Source organism: Oratosquilla oratoria, chromosome 25 (assembly GCF_046742065.1).
Source record: "Oratosquilla oratoria isolate Oo_2021 chromosome 25, ASM4674206v1, whole genome shotgun sequence".
Lineage (NCBI taxonomy): Eukaryota > Metazoa > Arthropoda > Malacostraca > Stomatopoda > Squillidae > Oratosquilla > Oratosquilla oratoria.
The window spans coordinates 11835067-11860066 of NC_134801.1; the positions used below are offsets into that span (position 1 = coordinate 11835067).

A 25000-nucleotide genomic window follows, 5' to 3' on the forward strand; every position below is an offset into this window, starting at 1 on the left:
TGGTAGAGTTCCCGGCTACCACTAAGGAGGTCCGGGTTCGAATCCCGCCCAGAACTGAAATAACTTCAGCATCGCTGCGCTGCGAGTCGTTACTTCAATTCTCGTGGACGGGTAGTTAGGTGTGCGTGCGTGTAAGGACACAGCATTACCCATAGATTGGTCATATGAGATCTGAGCTTTCTTTTGGGAGGGAAATAGCTGTCGATCGAGTCCAACACGTGATCCAAGACCATAGTGAATCACACACACACACACACACACACACACACACACACACACACACACACACACACACACACACACACACACACACACACACACACACACACACACACAAACACACACACACACACACACACACACACACACACACACACACACACACACACACACACACACACACACATACATACATACATATATATATATATATATATATATATATATATATATATAGATGCTATGAAGGTAAGACAGACGAGTGGAAAAGGAGGTAGAGAAACGTGGGTTCGAGCGAGAACACTATATTCCTGACGTTTCGACTACAAGTCTTCTTCAGAGTGACAGACAACGTATGTATACAGTATATATACTCCCTTTACGGCTCATCCCGTTGGACGTCTCAGAATGTCGCATGCTGATTGGCCCGATGGTCCCTCCTCCAAAATAAATCTGGCGGCTGCAAATGACAGATTAACAAATCCTTCTCTGTGGTTGCTGACCTTTCCCAGTGTTATGCATGCGGACTCGACCAGCTTTCTAATTTTTCTCTCTAGCCCGGTCCAGGTAGGGCGTGCCTCTTTCCATTTTGGTAAATGCCCGTGCGTGTCCACGTGCATTAGCATAGAATTTGAAGTCCTGTGATGTCGTAGATCGTTTTTATGTTCTGTTAGTCTCTTTGTCGAATTTTAGGCCAAGGGAGAACACTTGAGTTTCTGTCTCTGAAAGATGCATGTCTGATAGATTTGTGATGAGGTTCGCACGACCTATGTTGTTCCACATGCTGTCAGAACACAAATCCAGTAATTTTCTTCTCAACGTTAGTTCTTGTGCGCCGTATTTGTTGTGTAACTTTGTCACTAGGTGTGTGGGTTAATCCAGCGGCGCTTCCTCTTAATTCGTCAATGATGTTAAATAAGTCGGAGCAGGCATCTTTGAGATATGCTCATGCGCTGTTGGTGAAGGGGTTTTCTTTGCTCGTGAGTTGCTTTGGCGCGCTTCTTGGAAGTACCTGTTCTGCTAAGCAGTCCTGCAGAAATCGCCGACGGAGAGTATAGAGAGTACTTCCAAGAAGCGCCCCAAAGCAACTCACAATCCACTTCCTTCAGTATCTTTCCCTTAATACTCACTTCCAATTTGTTACCACATTCTCCCCTAGTACATCTCATTACTTTCCTTTTACCCACAATAATCTTCAACTTTTGCACAATTTCTCAAACTGTCACTAATTTTCTTAGTCCCTGCTCTGATCCTGCCACAAGTGCAGTCTCGTCAGAAAACAACAACTGGCTTACCTCCCATTTTTCCCACCCATTTTCTTTAACCATCCCCAACCTCCGGCCCATTATCCTTGCGTTTACTTCTCGCACCACCCCATCCATGTATAAAATGAACAGCCAAGGCGACATAACACATCACTGACGAAGTCCCACCTTTACCTCAAACCACTCACTGTCTCCATTTCTGATTCTAATACAAGATTTACTACTCTCGTAAAAACTCTTAACTATTCTTAACAGCTTTCCTCCTATCCCATATATCTGCAATACCTCCCAGTGTTCCAAATCCATGAAGGCCCAATAAACACCCATACCTTTTCCTAAAGGTTTCTCATGTATCTGTGTTTCCATAAAAATCTGAGCAGTAGGCTTCGTAGTTGAGCAGTAGGCGTCACTCAGGTCAGGTCAACTGGGGTAACTGCTTCAAACAGCAAAATTGCAAGTGGTTGTGTATCATTGATTAGCGCAGAAGAGGTACAATCTCTACGTAATAGAATTGTTGCCTCAGAGAAGACTGTTGAAGGCCTTAAGGAGGTGAATCGAGTTCTTCACTCGAAGACCCAAAACACGGACGACAAACCATGCTTGGAACTGGGATAGAAAAAGATGACAAACAAAATACGAAGAGAGGATACAAAGCCCTCACCAGACCGCTTGAATGCAGAAGTCATTTCAAGCTCTCGTGGGTATACAAGAAGAAACGAAGAAAATGCAAGAGAATAAGGATAGTGCAGTGGCTAGATCCCTGGCCACAGGTAAGATTTTGGTTGTAGGAGATAGCTAGGTGCGGTATTTAAATAGGCCCTTCTACGACAAAGATAGGAAGCATAGGACCCAAGTGTGCTTCCCCGGGGTGGGGATAGGTGATGTTAGAGACTAGATAGAAGAGTGTATAGACGGGGAAGGTATGAAACCCACTGTTTCTTTAAGTGCTGGTGGGAATGACATAGGTAATTTAGGGGGTGAGGATTTGTTTGCGCGGCTTCAGGATGCGCTAGATAAGATTAGGGAAGAGGGAAAGGTTCCTGTTGTATGTGAAATCCCTCCGAGGCGTAGAGTTGGAGGCATGTGGCATTCCAGGGCTATTGCAATGAATTGCAGACTGGCAAAACATTGTAAGGCCAATGGATGGGCAATTGTCGAGAACTGGGATTGCTTTTACGGTAAGAATCGTCTATATACTATACAAAGGACGGTGTGCACCCGTCACACAGAGGATTTCGGCTTTTTGCTAAATCCCTTGAGCGAGAAGTAGGCATCATGTATTGGGGAGAGGGGCAGATTAAGTGGGAGTCAGGGGGGGAGTATCGGAGTATAGTTTAAGCTATAGAAACATCTCATTGAGGGACTGTGTAAAGAATCACCAAAGCAGGTGGAGGGATGATAAAATAAAAGTTTACTATACAAACAATTGAAGCGTAATAAATGAAATTTAATTACTGCGAGGTAAAGCATGCTTAGAGAGATTTGATATTGTAGCTGTTACTGAATTCTTGATCAATATGGCAGATAGCCATTTCCTTCCGGAAATAAAAATAGAAGGATATAAGTTTGTTTTTTTCACAAGGAGAGGGTGGGGAAAGAGTAGCAATTTTTGTTAAAAACACAATAAACTGTATTATCAACAATTCGATTAAGGAAGAGGACAGTACGGAATCTATTTGGGTGGATATTTTAGGCAAGAACAAGAAATCTATTATTGGCATCCTATATAGACCTCCTAACCTTAATATTGAGCATACTAACCCCCTGATTCATAAAATTCGCAGGGCGTCCCAGTACAAAAACGTTGTGATCATGGGAGATTTTAATTATAGAAATATTGACTGGGAAATTTGAGTAGGAGATCAGGAAGCAATTTTTTTCTTAGATGTGGTGCAGGGTAATTTCCTAAAACAAATGATAACTGACCGTACGAGGGGAGAGAATACTCTGGACTTACTCTTAACTAATAATGAGCACCTAACGAACAACGTGAAAGTGGGAGATAGTCTTGGCTCTAGCGATCAAGATATAAGTTTTAATATTATTTGGGAAGAATTAAGAAATACGAATAACGTTCAACTACCTGACTTCAGGATAGCTAATTTTGACTTGATGAGATAATATTTGAGATAATTGATCACTTATGCGACCGACCTAGGGGGGCTGTGACGAGGTCAAATATACGGTCAGTTCGGACGTCATTAGCGCCGTCAATGGTCGGGTCACGGAGGGTATGTGTACCTTAGGTCAGGTCACTTGCGGGCGCGGGGTCAACAGTCAGGTCGACGATTTAAACGAAATGTATAGTAACCCAACAGATTTAATTCTGAATGCACACAATAAATTTATTCTCCTCAAGTCAATACGGAAGAATATTAGTTTTCCCAAATGGATGCCGGATAGGTAGAAACATGAGATCGGAATGAAAAGAGGACTTTAAGTAGGAATAAGAAATGGGGAAACACACCTTAGATCCAAATATAACGATATGGCAAAACTGGTTAAAAAGAATACGCGCACAGCGAAACGCAACTATAAAATTAAGGTTGCCAGACAAGCGAGGTCCAATCCAAAAGGCTTCTTTCATGTCTTAAAAAAAAAGAAGAAAAAAAAGAAGAAGACGAGGTCCAATTCATAATGACGAAAATGTCATGAGAGAATCGGAGGAAAAATGGGTGAGGCGTTTAACAAATATTTTCTCTCGGTTTTTACTGAGGAGGGGTTAGATAAGGTATCTGACTGCGATCCGATTTTCAGTGGGGAGGAAGAAAGTAAACTATCTAATATCAGTATTAGTAAGGTAGAGGTGGTCAAGCAGATTGAAAGACTTAAAGATACAAAATTCCCGGGTCCAGACAAATTTTTTTCCGAGAGTGCTTAAAGAGTATAAAATTGAAATATACCACCAGTTAACAGAAATATTTAATAAGTCGGTAGACACTGGTTTTGTGCATATTACTTGGGGGCAGGCAAACATTGTTCCTGATTTCGAACAGGGAGATAAATCGTCTATCTGCAACTACAGGCCAATCAGTTTGACATCAGTTATAGGTAAAATGCTTGAATCAATGATAGTTAATAGACTCAGAGAAAACATCGAGAAACATAATTTGATTTGTGATACACAGTATGGTTTAGCCAAAAGTAAGTCATGTGTAACTAATCTTCTATCATTTTACCCTTAAGTATATAAGGCGTCAGATAACAATGATAGTAACGATGTTTTTTACCTTGACTTTAGCAAAGCATTCAACAAGGTGCCCCACCAGAGACTACTAAATTAAATCAAAGCCTATGGCATAGGAGGAAAAGTGTTAGAATAGATTAGAGCTTGGATCAATGACAGAAAACAGCGGGTCACCATAAATGATGTAAAGTCCAGGTGAGGGAGTGATCCTAGTGGGGTCCCCGAGGGCTCGGTTTTGGGTCCCTTGCATAAACGACTAGGACAATGGGATTAATAGTGATGTTAGTAAGTTTGCGGACGACACTAAAATATGACATCAAATTAGGTCAGGTGACGACGCCGAACTTCTGCAGGACGATCTTAACAAGTTGTTCACATGATCGGTGAAATGGCAAATGAGCTTCAATATCTCAAAGTGCAGTGTATTAAACGTAGAGATACACAACCCTGAAAATAGATATAGCTTAGATAGCACGTACTTCAAGAAAATTAAGTGCGAGAGAGACTTGGAAGTTTGAATGAGTCATGACCTTAAATCCAGGAATAAAGCAAACAAAGTTCTAGGTTTCATTGCTAGGACGGTTACAAATATAAGTGCAGAAGTAATTATCAAACTCTATCTAGCGTTAGTTAGACCCATCCTTCACTATACGGTACAGTTTTGGTCTTTGTTTTATAGAATGGACATCAATTCACTAGAATCAGTACAGAGGAGAATGACCAAAATAATACATGGGCTCAGAAAATTAGGAATGACATAGGTCTCTTATTATCTGCTGACGGTCGATCTGAATATTCAAATGAAGGAATGTGTGATATTCTAAACAACTACTTTAGCTTAGTATTTGTTAACGAAACATCTCAAAGTGAACTCAAAACTGAAACCTGCGAAAAGTCTAAGGTGAACTTCCTCACTACGGTAAAAAAAAAAAAAAAAAAAAAAAAAAAAAAAAAAAAAAATAAAAAAATAAATAAATAAATAAAAGGTGTATAGAAAACACTATGGCCAGACAGTTGACATCCAAGAATCTTAAAGGAAATGAAAAATGAGATTGTTGTTCCATTAGAAATTATTTTCAAGAAATCCATCATATCCGGAGATGTCCCAAGAGAATGGAAGCTAGCTAACGTTACTCCCATATTCAAAAAAGGTGACAAAAATAAATCTAATAACTACAGGCCTATAAGCTTGATTTCAATTGTAGGAAAAACCATGGAAACTATCATCAGAGATGCTATCGAACATCATTTGGAAAGCAACTGTTTGATAAATGATAATCAGCATGGATTCAGATGGAAACGTTCTTGCATAACTAACTTACTCGAATTCTACAACACAGTCATCTCGAATTATGACAAAAGAAACAATATAGATTCAATATGTCTAGACATTGTAAAAGCTTTTGATAATTTCCACCACGAAAACCTACTTACGAAATTAGCATCATACGGAATAAATGATAGCCTATTAATTTGTACTATGTTCGAAAACAGAGAGTTGTTTTAAATGACAAAACTTCTAGATGGAAAAATATTACGAGTGGAGTTCCTCAGGATTCGTTCTTGGGCCACTTGTATTCATAGTATATATAAATAATATAGACCATGGACTGAAATCTGTTGTCTCCAAATATGCTGATGATACAAAACTGTGCGAAATGGCAAAAGATCACTGAAATTAATTAAATATTCAAGAAGGTTTATATAAACTAAAGCAATGGTCTGAAAACTGGTTATGCACATATTTTAAAATAACAGTAAGTACGATTACAAGTTATTTGGAAATTCGTTAACAAAAGTGGAGAGTGAAAAGGATCTCGGCGTAATCATCAGTAACGATCTCCAACCATCTAAACAATGAATTTCAGACTATGAGAAAGCAAATTAGATTAAGGACTGATTGCTCGATCATGACTTCAAAAGTTCATCTCTCATTAGATCGTCCAAATTTGGAATATGCTGTTTCCATATGATCACCGAATCTCATCAAAAACATTGACAGATTGGAAAAAGTACAGCGGTGAGCAGCAAAACTTATCTCGAATATAAAAGATAAATCATACGAAAATCGACTAAAACATATAAATCTGTTTTTTCTAAAAAAGCTTAGACTCAGAGGTGACTTGATACTGGTCTTTAAGATTCTAAAAAGAATAGATATCATCAAAAGTGAAAAAAATTTCACACTGAATGATCCAACAAGAAATAATGTTTTCAAACTGTCAGGAAATAGATTTAACTTGGAAGTGGGTAGAAACAATTTCGCCATCCTTGTAGTTAATGAATGAAATAAACTTCCTGCAGAGGCCGTGCAATGTAGTTCAGTTTGAAGCTTTAGTATTCGTTTAGATAAACACCTAAGCAAGTTGCTGTAATGCACTTCAGATTGAAGTGCTACCAGTACGGACAAGTAGGTCTCAAGAGACATGGATGTTGAGTGATACAAAGGGCACCTTCCCTCGACATGCTAGATCCGAGTATGGATCCACCTATGTTTTTGCCGTGCTGTTGAAACTGTGGTCATTACAGCCACACAACAGATACTTGCCCGCAGGTCAAGATGGTGAAACTAGCGGGAAACTATACTAGGCTGGGTACGGGGCCCAAGACCCAGCCAATTTTCCCGAGCCCCCAACTAGAGTAGACTGTCGGAACACCACGACATCGGCTGTTCAGGTGGATAGTACTTTGGACGGGGAGCCAAGCAGGATGATAATAGACACTGGAACAGAGAAGACCATCGTCAAGACGGACTTGGTGAATACCAGGGCGCTTCTAACCGTCCGATAGGAACTCTGTGGTGTGACTGGGCACCATGCCGCTCAAGGGTCCAGTGCAGGCTGGTAATGGCGTGGTGTTTGATGGGCCTGGATAACCTGATGAAGAGTGAAGTGGTCATCAACTTTGGGAGTAGGAAGTTGAAGGTGGACGGTGAAGAGGTACCCTTGAACCTCCCGGATCACGCAGATCAGATAGGTGAGCCACAGTCAGCAGACGCCTAGGAGAGAGATAGAGTTTAGTGGATGCTGTCTAAACCGGGAAACAGTCCACGAAAATCGAGGGGAGCAACCAAAACCGACAGGTGATATGAGTGGTGGACAGTCGGAGAAAGCAGGAAGAACTGGTGTGGAGCTGTCGGAGCACCTGAAGTATTTGGATCATAGGAGTTCCACACGCTTGACCGAAGGAGAAAATGAGTTTTTGTGTCATCTCTTGTAGCAGTACATAGGCGTGTTTAGCAGTGGAGACATGGATGTCGGCCGTACGTCGTTGGTGCGTCTCGTAATGAACACAAACATCAACATCCACCGGGGATAATTCCTACAGCGAAACGAACGGAGATGGAAAAAATCTGTGCAAGAGATGGCAGCTTTGGTTTTGGTGGAGAAGTCGCCGGTCGTCGCCGGTGGTACTAGTAACGAAGAAAAATTGTACCAAGAAGTTTTACGTCGACTATAGGGCACTGAATGCCGTGGCTACGAAAGATTCTTATCCCTTACCCAGGATCGACAACACGTTCGACGCGCTGACGGGAGTACAGTGGCTCTCCACGCTGGACCTGAAGTCAGGTTACCACCAAGTGGAAATGGAGGAGGAAGACAAGAAGACAGCATTTTCGTTCGGGCAGTTTTGTATCATTTAAACATGATGTCCTTCGGCCTGTGTAATGCTCATGGATGTTTCAAGCGCCTCATGGAGATGATCCTCGAGGGGATGCAGTGGAGGACGGCCGTGGTGTACCTGGACGATGTGCTGGTCTTCGAAGGAAGTCTTGAGCAGGAGATGGAATGGCTAGAGGAAGTTTTAGGAAGGTGAACCTCAAGCTCAGTCCCAAGAAGTGCTCCCTCTTCCAACATGAATTGCCATTTCTGGATCACATCGTGGGCAGGGATGGAGTACGTACCGACCCGCAGAAGGTGGCAGCCGTGAAAAGTTGGCCGGTGTCCACCTGCGCGTCAGAGGTACGGATCTTTGTAGTTGTTTACACTTACTATAGGAGGTTCATGGAAGGATTTGCGACCGTAGTTGTTCCGCTACACCAGCTTACACGAGAAGGAGCACACTTTGACTGGAATGAAGTATTCCAACGAGCTTTCAACGACCTGAACCAGGCCCTGATGGATGCTCCGGTACTCCGATATCCGGAACCATGTCTCCCGTATCTGCTTGACACAGACGCCAGCGCAGATGGTGTCGGAGCAATGCTTTCTTAGATTCGGGAGGGGCAAGGACTAGTGGTTGCTTCTTATGGCGCCAAATTCAGCAAGCCAGAGAGGAACTACTGCACTACGAGGAAAGAGCTTCAGAATGTAGTGAAAAGTCTGGCCCATTTCCACTACTACCTGTACGGAGCTATGTTCACCGTTTGGACGGATAATGCTTCTCCCAGTTGGCTGAAAACGCTGAAGGAACCGGAGGGGCAACTAGCACGGTGTCTTGATCGACTGCAACAGTACAACTACCGCACTGAATATCGGGCCGGACGAGTGCACAATAACACAGACATTTTGAGGCCCGTGTGAGCTGGAATGCGCTCACTGTACTTGGCGGTAAAATAAGTGGTTTTCGGATGTCTACGAGTGGTAGATAGGGATGACAGGGAGGAGAGATGGAGGAAGTACCAACGAGAAGACCCTAACCTCGTTCCTGTAGTTTACTGGTTGGAAGCTGACCATGAGAGGCCCAGCGGGAAAGTAGTGGCGCCACAAAGTGCCTCGTGGAGCACTGAATAGTCTTACGATTGGAGGGGTGTGTGCTGTAGAAACCATGGGTAGAGTTTAGCACCGGAAAGGATAGGTGGTAAGTAGTGGTGCCGCGTGCTGTCAGAGCGGGGTTACTACAAGAGATGCACGCAGGAGCCACCGGCATCAAGAAAACCCTCTCCCACCTCCGCCAGAGGTTCTATTGGGTCGGCATGTGGCAAAATATCATGGAATGGTGTCGTTCCTACCAGGTGTGTGCCACCAGGAAGGGACCTGTTTGCAGGACTCGGGCCCGCCTCCAGTTGTATCAAGTTGGAGCTCCAATGGAGAGAGTGGTAGTGGACATCACTGGTCTGTTGCCCTGTACCCATCGAGGCAACAGGTTCATCTGTGTCGCGATAGACTACTTCACCAAGTGGCCAGAGGTGTATGCCCTGCCGGATCACGAAGGAGAGACGGTAGTGGAGGTACTCGTCAGTCAGTTCTTCGCCCGCTTCGGTGTGCCTGGTGAACTGCACTCCTGCATTCTGGCCTACACCACATCCCTGAGACCTCAGAGTGATGGCATGGTGGAGCGGTTCAACCATTTCCTGGCTGGCAAGCTAGCCAAATACTGTGAAGAGGGCCTACAGGACTGGGAAGTATGGCTTCTTTACTTGGTGATGGCTTACCGGTCTGTGGGGCATGATGCTCCGGAATACACTTACGCTCGCCTCATGTTTGGGATAGAGCTCCGCCTTCCAGTTGACTTGGCCACGGAAAGGCCCCGGATGTAGACCTTCCTACGTGTACTACAGAGTATGCGACGAAATTGCAACAACGCCTGGATTACACCCGCAAAGAGTGCATTAACGTCTTCGTGTGGCCGGCCAAGGAATAGGACAACGTTATCTATAGCACTCCAAGCCAGCCACGTACTCTCCTGGTGACCAAGTGTAGCTGCACTACCCTCGTGGGAAACGAGGACTGTAACCAAAGTTACAGAGTGCCTGGGAAAGACCGCATACCATCCAGGAAGCCTAGTCGGAGGTCACGTATTGCATTTCCACGGGAGCAGGGAAGCGAAGTAAGGTGGTTCACGTGGATCACCTGTGAAAGTACACGGAAACAAGAAATTTCACGTGGAATGCGGAAAATTGAATGTTTTTGCGAGTGACAGTGACAGTGACGGTGACAGTGAGTACAAAGCTGTTGGTCGTGAAATTGAAGTGGAAAGTGAAAGCGAGACCTGTTATGTGGAGAAAGAAAGTGCGGTTGCGTTAGAACTAATGTCAGTGCAACCTAAGAGGTCAAAGGAGAAGCCAAAGTGTGTAATAGATCATGTACTGGAAGAAGAAGATAATAAATAAAGAGGTGATGTGTTGTACTGTAAGTTTTGTTGTCAAGATTGCGTTCTTCCTCAGTAAAGTTATTGTATTGTAATGTAAGTTTTGCTTTCAAGGTTATGTTTTTTGTTAAGAGAGTTCGTGCAATTGTTTAGATTAGGTTAGGTTTAACGATCACCTGAAAGAGCTTTTTAGTTTGTAAACTTGTCGGATCGACTGTTTTGAAGAAGGAAGATAGTGTTACGAAGGTGATTGTAGGTTAAACACAAATTGTAGTATGTATTTGTCTCATGTAGATACACAGACTCTTATATGTGGAGAGGGTATGAATCGCACGTTTGGCAACGCGGGATACCCGAGCCGAGGGCAAGTAGCGTTAGTAGCTGAAGAATTCCAAGGCGAGGCCTGCTCGAGGGTAGTCGTTTTGGTTTTCCTCGTCGATTTGTGTACTATTCATTTCTACCTCACAACTACCTCAAACTTGTGTGATGTGAACAGTGAAAAACCCATGTTTGAAACAGGGTGAGAGAAAATAAATAGATGAAATATGAGTAAGAGTAAGGATAAGATATGGTGGCTGTTGTCGTGTCTGGTTATAGTGTATTATGGTGAACATTTCGTATGTGATCTCATATGTAATGCTAGTAATGCTATTATAAGAAATAGTGTATTTCCACAGTGTACGAGTAATGAAATATATTGGAAAAGTGAGGTTAATATTTCATTTCGTATTTCTTCTGAGTAATTGCTCACGGTGGAAACCTGTCAGAACCCTTTCTTTAATATTACAATAACGTCTAAGTCTCGTTGCAATATATGAACAGGTTGACATTAAAAAATCCGGCAACCTAAAATCTAGATGATTCAGTATTCCGGTATAAATTTGGGAAGCATAATTTCAAATTTCCCGAGTTGGCGCGCCACTGTTTTCTGGGGGTGCCGTTTATGTTTTGATGGCGCTATCGCATAGCCCCTATTATGGATTCAGCAGAGAAGAAAATTGAAAGCAGTGACGAAAATTAGGAAGATGTGATAGAAAGAATCTCCATTGAAAGGTTAATTACGTTGACAACTGAACTACAGGCTGGACTAGAGGAACGAAGTTTTGTAAGTGAACAAGTTATCATGAATATTTACTTACTCCAAGATCAATTTATTTGAGAAAGACCCAGGTTTATGAAGCAACAAACAATGCACGATATATTCAAGAGTATAGCTATGGAGCAGAAAACAACAACAACAACAGCGATGTCCACAATTGATGGTCCACTCCCATCAACTTCAAGACAACCAGATGTGCTGTCACCACCACCAACAGTTAAAGTTGTTCCTGATTCTGAGGATGCTGTCACTTTCAGTGATGAAGAAGATGATCCTGTTTCTGTTGCTGAGAATGTTGATGAAGAAGATGATCCTATTTCTGTTGCTGAGGATGTTGATGAAGAAGATAATCCTGTTTCTGTTGCTGAAGATGTTAATGAAGAAGATGATCCTAACAGCCCATCTACTATTTAGCTTCTTTTTGAGGGTACAATACTGTACAAGTAATGATTAAAATTCTGAAGAAGTACAGTAGTTTTTTATTTAGTTGTATTAAAATTCTTAGGAATTTTTAATTAAGATTTTGAGGATCTTACTATTTACAAAGGATTACAAAGGCGGAGCATGCCGACAGGAGACCTTTTGATCCATATCTAGGTCGGATGCAAAAAAAAAAAAAAAAAAAAATTGAATTGAATTGAAACTGAATTAAAATTCTGTAGAACTACTTGTATCTGTATCTGCACTGTATTCTATTTAGTTGTAAACAATAAAAGTTAATTTGCTTTTCACTTAATGTCTATTTTTCCTATAAATGATTGCAGAGGTAGTATACAACATATATAACCTTAAAGAATTCGAAATTTAAACAAATCCGGCCGTCCTCAGGTCCCAGGGTTGCCGAATTTTTAATATCAACTGTATATATATATATATATATAGATATATATGTATATATACATATATATATATATACAAAGGATTACAAAGGCGGAGCATGCCGACAGGAGACCTTTTGATCCATATCTAGGTCGGATGCGAAAAAAAAAATCATATTAATAATAAAATAATAAATAAAAACTATGATAATGTAAATAACAAATAAAATACATAAATAAAAGCATAGGTGTAGTTAAATAATAAACAAACAGGTAAATAGTAAATAATAATAAATTGACATATAACTAATAATAAATAAAAATCAGACAGACAAATGATAACAAAACAAAAACAAATAATATAAGATAAATTATAATCATTACAGCATCTTACTTAGGTATTTATCTAAATGATTCTTAAAGCTTTGAACTGAACTACATTGCACTACCTGTGCAGGAAGTTTATTCCATTCATTAACTACACGGCTGGCAAAGTTGTTTCTACCTACTTCCAAATTGAATCTATTTCCGGACAGTTTGAGACCATTGTTTCTTGTCTGATTCTCATTCAATGTAAAAATTTTGTCACTTTTGATGTGTCAATTCCCTTTAGAATTTTATAGACCTGTATCAAGTCACCTCTGAGTCTACGCTTTTTTAGGGAAAACAGATTCATATGTTTTAGTCGATTTTCGTATGATTTATTTTTGATATTTGGAATCAGTTTTATGGCTCGCCGTTGTACTGTTTCCAATCTGTCAATGTCTTTAATGAGATTCAGTGACCATACGGAAACAGCATATTCCAAATGTGGACGAACTAACGATTTATATAGCTTGTTAATGAGTGATGGACTTTTGAAATCAAAAGATCGCGCAATCAGTCCTAGAATCTTATTCGCTTTCTCAGAGGCTGAAATACACTGCTTGGATGATTTGAGGTCGTTACTGATAATTACGCCAAGATCTTTTTCACTATCCACTTTTGTTAACGAATTTCCAAATAACTTGTAATCGTACTTACTGTTATTTTTACCTATGTGCATTACCTTGCATTTACTTGTGTTAAATTTCATTAGCCACTTTTCAGACCATTGCTGTAATTTATCTAAATCTTCTTGAATATCTAATTGGTTTGAGTGATCATTTGCCACTCGGCACAGTTTTGTATCATCAGCAAATTTGGAAACAGTAGATTTTAGTCCATGGTCTATATAATTTATATATACTATGAATAGAAGTGGCCCAAGAACGGAACCCTGAGGAACTCCACTTGTAACATTTTTCCATTCAGAAGTTTTTCCATTTAAAACAACTCTCTGTTTTTGATCATTCAACCAATTACTGGTCCAACCTAATAGGCTACCACTTATTCCATGCAAAGCTAATTTAGTAAGTAGTCTTTCGTGTGGGACGGTATCAAAAGCTTTTGCAAAGTCTAGATATACTAAATCTATATTGTTTCTTTTGTCATAATTCGAGATAACTGTGTTGTAGAATTCGAGTAAGTTAGTCACGCAAGAACGTTCGTCTGAAACCATGCTGGCTATCATTTATCAAACGGTTACTTTCTAAATAATGTTCGATAGCATCTCTGATGATAGTTTCCATTATTTTTCCTACGATTGAAGTCAAACTTATAGGCCTATAGTTATTTGGTTTCTTTTTGTCACCTTTTTTGAATATGGGAGTAACGTCAGCTAGCTTCCATTCTCTTGGGACATCTCCGGATATGATGGATTTCTTGAAAATAATTTCTAATGGAACAACAATCTCATTTTTCATTTCCTTTAAGATTCTTGGATGCCAACCGTCAGGCCCTGGTGTTTTATTAACTTTGAGTTTGTCTATACACCTTTTAATTTTTTCTTTTGTTATATTTACCGTACCGAGTAAGTTTACCTTAGACTTTTCACAGGTTTCAGTTTGGAATTCACCTTGAGGTGTTTCGTTTACGAATACCGAGCTAAAATAATTGTTTAAGATATTACACATTCCTTCATTTGAATATTCAAGTTGACCGTCAGCAGATAATAGTGGACCAATGTGATTCCTAACAACTTTTTTATCTCTAATGTAACTATAGAATTCTTTGGGATTCTCTTTGGATTTATCAGCGATGTTCATTTCGTATTGTCGTTTTCTTTTTCTTATTGTCTTTTTTAAATCTCTCTGTATTGATACATAACTTTCATAGTCATTAGATACACCCGAGCACTTATAAGCCTGTCTCTTTTTAGCAATACTTTTTTCAGTTTCTTTGTCGAGCCACTTTGGGCGAGCCTGATTTGGGGGACGTCTGTCCTTAAAAGGAATGTAAGTTTGAATCATCTTAGTGAGCGTATTTTGAAATATTTCCCACATCTGATCTACAGGTCTTTCGTTTAATTTTGCCTCCCAATCTGTAAGCTGAAGCTCCTGACGTAGTTCTATGAACTGAGCTTTACTGAAATCGGGTATTTTAGAAACACAAGTATCTATTCTAAAATTGTTTAGGAGTTTGAATCTAACTAGGTTGTGATCGCTATTTGCAACAGATTCGCCGACTTCTACATCAGTTACCATGCTTTCGCGGCTAGTGATCAAAAGATCGAGTAAGTTTCCATATCTTGTGGGCTCTTTTACATGCTGAATTAAGTAATTGTCATCAAGAAAATCAAACAAGCGACTACCTATATGGCCATGTTCAAGGGTCATCCAATCAATGTCAGTAAAATTGAAATCACCCATTATCAATAAATCCCGGTCGCAGAAACTAGACAGTTCTTGAAATAACAGTTTGTCGTCTGCTAATGATAATGTCTTTGGCCTATATATTACACCTATATTATTTTTTTGTCCATTTGTTTGGGTTAACTCAACCCACAAACTATCATATGCATCCTGTTTCACTTTCTCTAAAACACAAGCATGAACATTGTTTTTAACGTACAATAGAACACCCCCACCTTTCTTGTGGTTTCTATCCTGATGAAAGTGTTTAAATCCCGCAATATTAAATTCAGCTTCGAACTCTGTACCATTTAACCATGTCTCAGTTATTCCTATCATATCGAGATTTTCGCTTTTGACATACGCCTGTATTTCTTGAAATTTATTTCTAATACTACGAGCATTAAAGTACATGGTTTTAAGAAACTCGTGATTATTTCTTTTTGACACATTTTGAATTTCAATATCATATATTACATTATCATTTTGTTTTTCATTTATACCTTGCTCTATATTATTATTTGGTCCTTCAATGACGTTCAATGCCTCATTAACATTTCTCCTATCAAAATTAACATTTCCCCCATCACGGACATCTGTTCGATCACGGTCATCCGATCTCTTTTGTACATTTTGTCCCCCTACGTCACCGTGATTTACGGCGGCCTCCCGTCGTTCAGAGACATTATGTCCGGCATCCCTTTCTAAAGTTATATTTTGTCCTCCAGTGACATTATATCCTACCGTGATATTTTTTCCTCCATTATAATTACATCCCATCGTGATCTTTTGTCTTCCACTGTCATTACATCCTATCATGATATTTTGGCCTTCATTGACATTCTGTCCGGTATCCCTTCCTAAAATTATATTTTGTCCTTCACGGAAATTATATCCTACCGTGATATTTTCTCCTCCATTATCATTACATCCTATCGTGATATTTAGTTCTCCACTATCATTACTTCCCATTGTGATCTTTTGTCCTCCACTATCATTACTTCCCATTGTGATCTTTTGTCCTCCACTGTCATTACATCCCATTGTGACATTTTGTCCTATGACATTACATCATAATGTGACATTTCGTCCTCTAGCGACATTATATCCACTGTCATTACATCCTATCATGATATTTTGGCCTTCATGGACATTCTGTCCGGTATCCCTTCCTAAAATTATATTTTGTCCTTTACTGACATTATACCCTACAGTGATATTTTCTCCTCCATTATCATGACATCCTATCGTGGTATTTTGTTCTCCACTATCATTACTTCCCATCGTGATCTTTTGTCCTCCACTGTCATTACATCCCATTGTGACATTTTGTCCTATGACATTACATCCTAATGTGACATTTTGTCCTCTAGCGACATTATATCCTAAAATTATATTTTGTCCTATACTGGCACATTGTTCTACATTAATGCTATATTCTACACTGTTTTCCCAAGTACATTCTAATTCCCCTTCCCTTTGGGCTTCTACCCTAAAAAAGGAGCTAATTCATTACAAACTCCCACTATGAGGTTTGTAAGAACATCTTTGCCTCTGCGGGTAAGGTGGATCCCATCAGAAGCGTAAAGGTCATGGCGCCTAGAAAAGAGATACCAAGGATCAAGAAAGTGGTATCCCAATTGTGTACACAACTGCGATATCCCATCATTGATCCCTATGGCTCTACTGTTCCAACACGAGCCTGCGTAGATCCTCGGGAGGATCCCACAGACTACGTGACGGCTCCCACGTTCTTTCATCTCCTGAAGGAGGACCTTGTAATTCCGAACAAGCTCCTCTGATCTCACCCCACCTACATCGTTACTTCCCGTATGAACAATCGTAACCGTGTTCTTCCGTCCTTGCTCCCTGATGGACCGGGTACAATCGACGATCCCACGGCCCGGTTGACATACAAGCTTGCAACGTCGCTTAGTCTTCCGCTGCAGGATGTCGTCATAGCCTCGCACCATGGAGTCCCCCACCACCAAGAACTCCTGGTTTTCAGCCCACTTCATCCTCCAGTAGAGCAAAACGATTGGCTAGAGCCAGCGGTTGCTCCACAGGGCACACGTTCACCGAACGCGGGCTCGACAAACGGGACCCCACGGAGCGCCACTCGCTCATGGCAGTGACAGTAGGGGAAGAAGTGGAACGCTCTTTGGGTTGTGGGGAGGGTTCACTCTTCTCACGGAGCGCACTCCTGAGAAGACGAATTTCCTCCTCACACATCCTGAGACGGACCTCTAGGTTCACGCAACCTTCACAAGCCATTTCGCTCCCCCTTCAGTAATAAAAACGGCAAAGAGAAAATGCAAATCAACAACAACAACAAATCAAAGCGGTCTCTAATAAACTAAATACGCGAAGCTTACTCTGCTTACCTTATACTATTTCTCCTACCTTTGGAGTACACTAACAGAAAACTGTTTTGAATTTAAACAGAACGCTACACTTTATCTTATATCTGTAACTGTATAGCGCTATACGTATACAATCACAAAAACACAACACAATCACTTAACACTATTCGGAGATATAAATTTCACAGGTATTCGCTAGCTGGTGTCTGTGCAGAAAAACAAGGTCTCTAGCTGAGGTATGTTAGACAAGTAACGAAAAAATGTCAGGAGACACTATTTATTTTTATAAGGTTACAAATCTTTGTCTCCTTCAAAATAATTGCCTCTCGCAACTACACACTTCTGAATGCGTCTCTCCTCAAAGTCCTTTTTCATTAATCCCCTCAGGTGACTTTCAAATGCCTCTTTCAGCTCCTCTGTTGACTGGAATCTGGTTCCCCTGAGGCTTTCTTTCATGCGTGGGAACAGGAAGAAGTTGCAAGGGGCTAGGTCAGGGCTGTAGGGTGGGTGTTATTTTACTGTTGTACCATTTTCATTCCCCTGTCGGCCATCCAGGTGGTCACCAGCGTTGACTTGTGCAACATTCCACACGAAACTTCCTCTGGTCGTCGGAGAGGATCTTTGGCACGAACTTGGCACAGACTTTGTGGAGCTTTAGATCTTTTGTCAGAACTGTCTCTACTGTTCCAATACTAATACCAACAGCTTCAGATATCATCCTCGTAGATATTTGATGGTCTTGTATCACTTACCTTTGCACTTCCTCAATGTTTTCCTCCTTGCGTGCACTTTTCGGTGCTCCAGATCTGGGTTCATCCTCAACTTCATCATTTCCTTCAGAAAATCTGTTAAATCACCGATTGAAACTTGCTTGGCTTATCTGTTAATCCCATAGGCCTCCTTTAACATTCCATAAACTTCTTGTTTAGTTTTCTTAAGTTTAACACAAAAATTGATGGCGTAACGTTGCTCCATGTTTCCCAGCATCTTGACAAGTGTTCACAGATCGGCAAATAGAATCAGACTGGTTCCACCACTTTCACCGCTGCACTCAGACCTACAAATATAGAAAGTTGCCACCTGGTCATTTTATAGAATATATGTATGTGTACTTCACCATGAAGTAGTATTTTGATCAAATCATATTTAATGTCTTGCCTGACATTTTCTCATTACTTATTTAACAAACCTTGTATTTATATATGTATACATACATATATATATATATATATATATATATACATATATATATACATATATATATATATATATATATATATATATATATATATATATATAATATATATATATATATATACTAAACACCACAGGGAAAAGAAAAATTCTTGGAATCCGAGCGTTTTCGTGATATTTTCACATCTTCAAGGATTATAATAGAATAAGTAAATAGTAAGATGATATATTTAAATACACACGAGAGAGGTTTGATACATAGAAAGGGTTGCCACTTAAGTTGATTATTTCAGGTCAGGTCAAGCCTTGAAGGGTAGGAGTGGGTGACCTCATTCCTTACAATAATTATCGTATATACTCTTAACAATAAACAATATACGATAATTACTGTAAGGAGTGAGGTCACCCATCCCGACCCTTCAAGACTTGACCTGACCTGAAATAATTAGCATAAGTAGTAACCCTTTCCATGTGTCAAATCTCCCTCGTGTGTATGAGGTCAGGGAGGGAACCAGGAAAGGTTCCAGTCTGACCAATATAGCATTTGTCGCAATTTTTACATGGAATTGAATATATACATCCTTCTTCCTTATAAGGAGAAGGATGTATATATTCAATTCCATGTAAAAATTGCGACAAATGCTATATTGGTCAGACTGGAAAAGAATTAAAAGTAAGGTTAAAACAACATCAGTATAGCGTCAAGAGTGGGCAAATTTCTAATGCTTTATTTATTCACCTAAGGGATTTTAATCATTGTAAAATTGGGAGGGTGCTAAAGAAATTGTTAAAGATAAGTCATATTTGACGAGAAATATAATAGAATCCAGTCTGATCAAAGATACATTTGTCAATAACTTAAATTTAAGTCATGGTATGTATAAATTAGACAATTTTATTGTGAAAAAAGTAGAAGCCCAAACGTCCGCTGCCGCGAACGGGTCAGGTTGACATTAGAGCCTCACAACCTTTCCTGGTTCCCTCCCTGACCTCATTATCTTTGTATATATTCTTGTGTACTTTTTCTTTTCTATGTACCCTGAGGATGTCTGAATAGACGAAAGCGCTTGGTCATCAGTTTTTCTTTTTCCTTGGTGGTTTTTCCGCATATTTAGAATCACGAGTTTATGTGATTTCTCATGCATATATATATATATATATATATATATATATATATATATATATATATATAACTATTTAAGACAAATGAAAGAGAAATGGGTGAGGAAAGGCAAACAAGGATATGTTGGGAATAGACTTTATTGCCCTAACGTTGCGACCAACTTGGTCTCTTTAGAGGACTTACTGCATTACAATTAGATCACAAGTCTTATATTCGTAGCAAGAGCGAACCCAGCCAGCTATGAGTGGATGTGTCAGGTTTTTCCTTTGGCTACCGATTTAATTAGCAAGACACTTGCTGTTTTTGAAAGGCACTTATATCCGTTTCTGTCATTGTTATTTTCCCTGGTGGCGATATGTGCAGCTTCCACAGTTTTCCTCATCTTCTTTTCAAGCCCCTCGTGTAGAATTTCCATGCGGCTCCAGTCAGGTAGGTTTCCGTATTTGTCTAGATTATGAGCCAGAGAGTTAGATCTTCTATGCGACCTCAAGAGGCATAGAACATCTAACTCCCTGACTGGAGCCGCGTGGAAATTCTACACGACGAACTTGAAGAGAAAATGAGAAAAACTGTGGAAGCTGCACATATCGCCACCAGGGAAAATAACAATGACAGAGACGGATTTAAGTGCATTTTAAAAACAGCAAGTGTCTTGATAATTAAATCGGTAGCCAAAGGGAAAACCTGACACATCCACTCATAGCTGGTCGGGTTCCCTCTCGCTACCAGTATACGACTGGTCCCATGGTTCTCAACGGTACAATTGTGTTAGTAAATGACGTGGTTTTCTTCCAAAAATAATGACACTTTGGAAGGGCGGTTTCTTGGTAAAATTTGTGACGTCTTTTTGGGTCTTGTAATCAATGATCAGTGATATTTTGTCCTCTGGGTCATTAGTCTTAACGTGTTTTGTAATTATATCTTTGAGGACTTTTCATCTGTCTTGTATTCTTATATGTAATTTCTGAAGTATATAGTGACGTTTTCTTGTCTTTGTGGGGTGGGTTTATTGCCACTTACAACACAGACCTATTAAGAATCATTATAACACCAAACATAAAACTTCCCTCACCCGCTAAAACTTAGGAGAAGGAATAACAATAATAGACAGAAAAACAGACTCTCGTAGACTAGCAATTATTGAAGCAATTTACATAGCAAAATTAAAACCAACTATGAACATACACATAATAGACCTTCAGATTCTTCTAATCCATAAGTGCATGTAACCTCCTCTAGTGATTCCTAATGGGCATGGAGCAGCCAATCAGAAAGATTGTTTTCCATGACACAATCCAAGCAAACAGAAACAAAATAGTATATAAACGTCATACACATACACTAAAAAAAAAAATAGCCTGAAGATGATCTCCAGAGAAGACCGCAACGTTGCAACTATTTACTGACAGGTACTCAGCAAACTAAGAGTACAACATCGTAAACTAGCAAAAGATATAGAAGTTCTCATCAAAAAGTTAAACAATGCAGAAACAGCAATATCATTTAATCTCGTCTGTCTACAAGAAAACATTTTTCCTGGATACACTAATATTAAACTTCATGTCGAGAAAACCAGGAACTTGGAGCTAACCTTCAAGTTCAGAAAGGTACTCGTAGAATGCCAATTGCAAGAGAATCAAGAACTCTTTGCAAGTGAAAGAACGATTAGATAAATCTCTAGCTACTTGGAAAAAGCAGACGTTCCAGCAAATTTAAGGGAACTCGTCGAAAATGAGCTATATCGTCTACAGCAACAACATTCCTAAAGCACAAAAGTCAGGAATGTGTCCGAACTCTACAGGCATTATAGAAGAAACATAAAACTCACCTAAGATCAAGAGGAATTACTCAGCATGAGACTCAACTGCCACTACACTACCAAGCTGAGAAAACACCGAAAAGTAATAGAAATTGAAGTACCCGTAGATGACATTAAAAAATTGGAAAAACAAAAGAAAGTCACCCCTCCATGAACCTCTAAACAATACTTATTACAGAAGCATCCAAAACCAGAGGATTTCCAAAGCCACTTAGTACATAAAAGACACATTCAAGCAGCCAAACAACACCGTGAAAACGAAGACATTGCTATCAGAAGAGCTGGTAAAACCGCAGCCTTTGCCATGATCTCCAAACAAAAATACCTCATAAAAATGGACAACATTCTTGCTGACACCTCCAAGTTCACCAAGATCATTAGTAATCACACGGAACGGATAAAAAAGAAAGCCAACAGTATAATAAACATCAATGCCTCATCATCTAACTCGCACTTCAACAAATTAACCGGAGACTATTCCCCTGGCCATGCATTCGAAAATGTGAAAACACACAAGCCCAACAACCCCCTTCGTCCTATCACTTATAAATTCCCACGGCAACTTATTCAGTTGCTAAAAGACTGAACAAAATTTCTCACCTCCTACATACCCACGGGTTACGTTCTGACGCCCAAGAATTCCTAGAAATCCTAACAAATGTTCCTCCCGCAGAAAATCACATTATAGCATCATTGGATGTAGAACCTTTGTTTACAAACACCAATGTCAACAGAGCAATACCATTCATCTTAGGTAGAGTCTATCGATGCAACAACACACCAACATTGAACATTCCAGAAGCTTCCTTACACACTCTTTTAGAAATCTGTACCAAAGAAGTCCCTTTCACAGGTCCTTGCGGAAACATGTACAAGCAAATCTATGGAATCGCCATGGGTTGCCCCTTAGGAGTCCTTTACCCAATTTTTTTCATGGGAACCAAAGAGAAGTTCACACTCCACCAACCAACCCTCCACTTATTGCCGCTATATAAATGGCATTTCTGTTAGGGTCAAAGATATTCAAGACTTCCAAAGACTCAGAGAACGACTTATAGAAGCTTCCAGCCTTAATTTTACGTTCGAAGAATCGAGGAATGGCCGCTTACCCTTCCTCGACGTCTTGGTAACTAGTCATAATAACAAGTACACTACTTCAGCATACGTAAAATCCAGCAACAAAAACCTTTGTCTTAACGGAAAAAGTGGATGCCCTCAATGATACTTAATCTCCAATATCAATGCATACATACGACGCATCATATCACACTACTCTACATGGAAAGATAAAAACACGGAACTGGAAAGAACTTACCCAAGTCCTTATTAACATTGCAGAAACAGCAATATCATTTAATCTCGTCTGTCTATAAGCAAATATTCTTCTTGGATACACTGATATGTATGTATGTATGTATGTATGTATGTATGTATGTATGTATGTATGTATGTATGTATGTATGTATGTATGTATGTATGTATGTATGTATGTATGTATGTATGTATATATATATATATATGTATATATATGTGTGTATGTATGTATGTGTGTGTGTATATGATTTGAATGATGGAGAACATAAACACAGGGGAAGGGTCGGAACCCTAAACACTCTAACGTTTCGTTCGCGTAGAACTTCTTCAGAAGAAGTTCTACGCGAACGAAACGTTAGAGTGTTTAGGGTTCCGACCCTTCCCCTATGTTTATGTTCTCCATCTAATCGTTTGTCTAAAATACTTATCAATATGCATATATATATATATATATATATATATATATATATATATATATATATATATATATATATATATATATACATATATATATATACCATTTGGGCAAAGTCTTTCTCTTAAACAATTGCTGTTGAATGCTAAAGCACATGTGGCATCAATGATTTTTAGAGAACATTTCTCTAACTTTCTAAGTATCATTTTCTCTTCATGGTTCAAACTCTGGAGGAAAGTACGAAAGTCGTCAGAGTGGTTTTCAATTTTATACCGACAGCTGTTTCAACCATTTCACATGGTCGTCTTCAGGGTAAAACTGATTACAAATGTGAAGTACATTAGAATATAAAGGCCCGTGGGCCGTACAAAGAACAGGGAAGAAATAAAAATGGTGGAATATGATTGGTGGGAATATGCGGGTGGGCGGCGCCAGAAAGGGGGCCCTAGTCCTACGATGGTTTATGTTACGTCTCGTCGGGTTGTCACTTTCGGTGAGCAAATGTCTAGATGCATCCTCTCGCCGGGACCTACGGGGAGCTAATGTCATGTCTTGTCACTGGAAGTTCCAAGACGACAAGACGTGAAATTCAAAGAAAATCCCAAGAATTCTATAGTTATACTAGATATAAAAGTTATTAGGAATAACATTGACCCACTATTATCTGCTGACAGTCGCATTGCATATTCAATTGAAGGAATGTGTGATATTTAAAAAATAAAAATTCTAGCTCAGTATTCGTAAGCAAAACACCTCAAAGTGAACTCCAAACTGAAACCTGTGAAAAGTCTAGGGTGAACTTACTACGGTAAATATAACAAAAGAAAGAAAAAAATTAAAAGGTGTATAGAAAAACTCAAAGTCAATAAAACACCAGGATCTGACGGTTGGTATCCAATAATCTTAAATGAAATTAAAAATGAGATTGTTGTTCCATTGGAAATTATTTTCAAGAAATCCATCATATCAGAAGATGTCACAGGAGAATGAAAGCTAGCTAACGTTACTCCCATGTTCAAAAAAGGTGACAAAAAGAAACCAAATAACTACAGGCCTATAAGCTTGACTTCAACCGTAGGAAAAAAAAAAGATGGAAACTATCATCAGAGATGCTATCGAACATCATTTGGAAAGTAACTGTTTGATAAATGATATCCAGCATGGATTCAAATGAAAGCGTTCTTGCGTGACTAACTTACTCGAATTCTACAACTCAGTCATCTGGAATTATGACAAAAGAAACAATATAGATTTAATATATCTAGATTCTGTAAAAGCTATTGATACCGTCCCCCACAGAAGACTACTCACTAAATTAGCTTTACACGGAGTAAGTAGTATCCTATTAAGTTGGAATAGTAATTGGTTGAATGATTGAAAACAGAGAGTTGTTTCAAATTGCAAAACTTCTAGATGGAAAATTTTACGAGTGGAGTTCCTCAG

General features: G+C 39.6%; 1 protein-coding gene across 3 annotated transcripts in view; it reads right to left on the bottom strand.

Annotated features, from left to right (window-relative positions):
* LOC143038817 (dipeptidase 1-like) overlaps positions 1–25000 on the bottom strand; it is a 959386-nt gene that overhangs the window by 354331 nt on the left and 580055 nt on the right. The gene's annotated exons all lie outside the window — the stretch shown is intronic.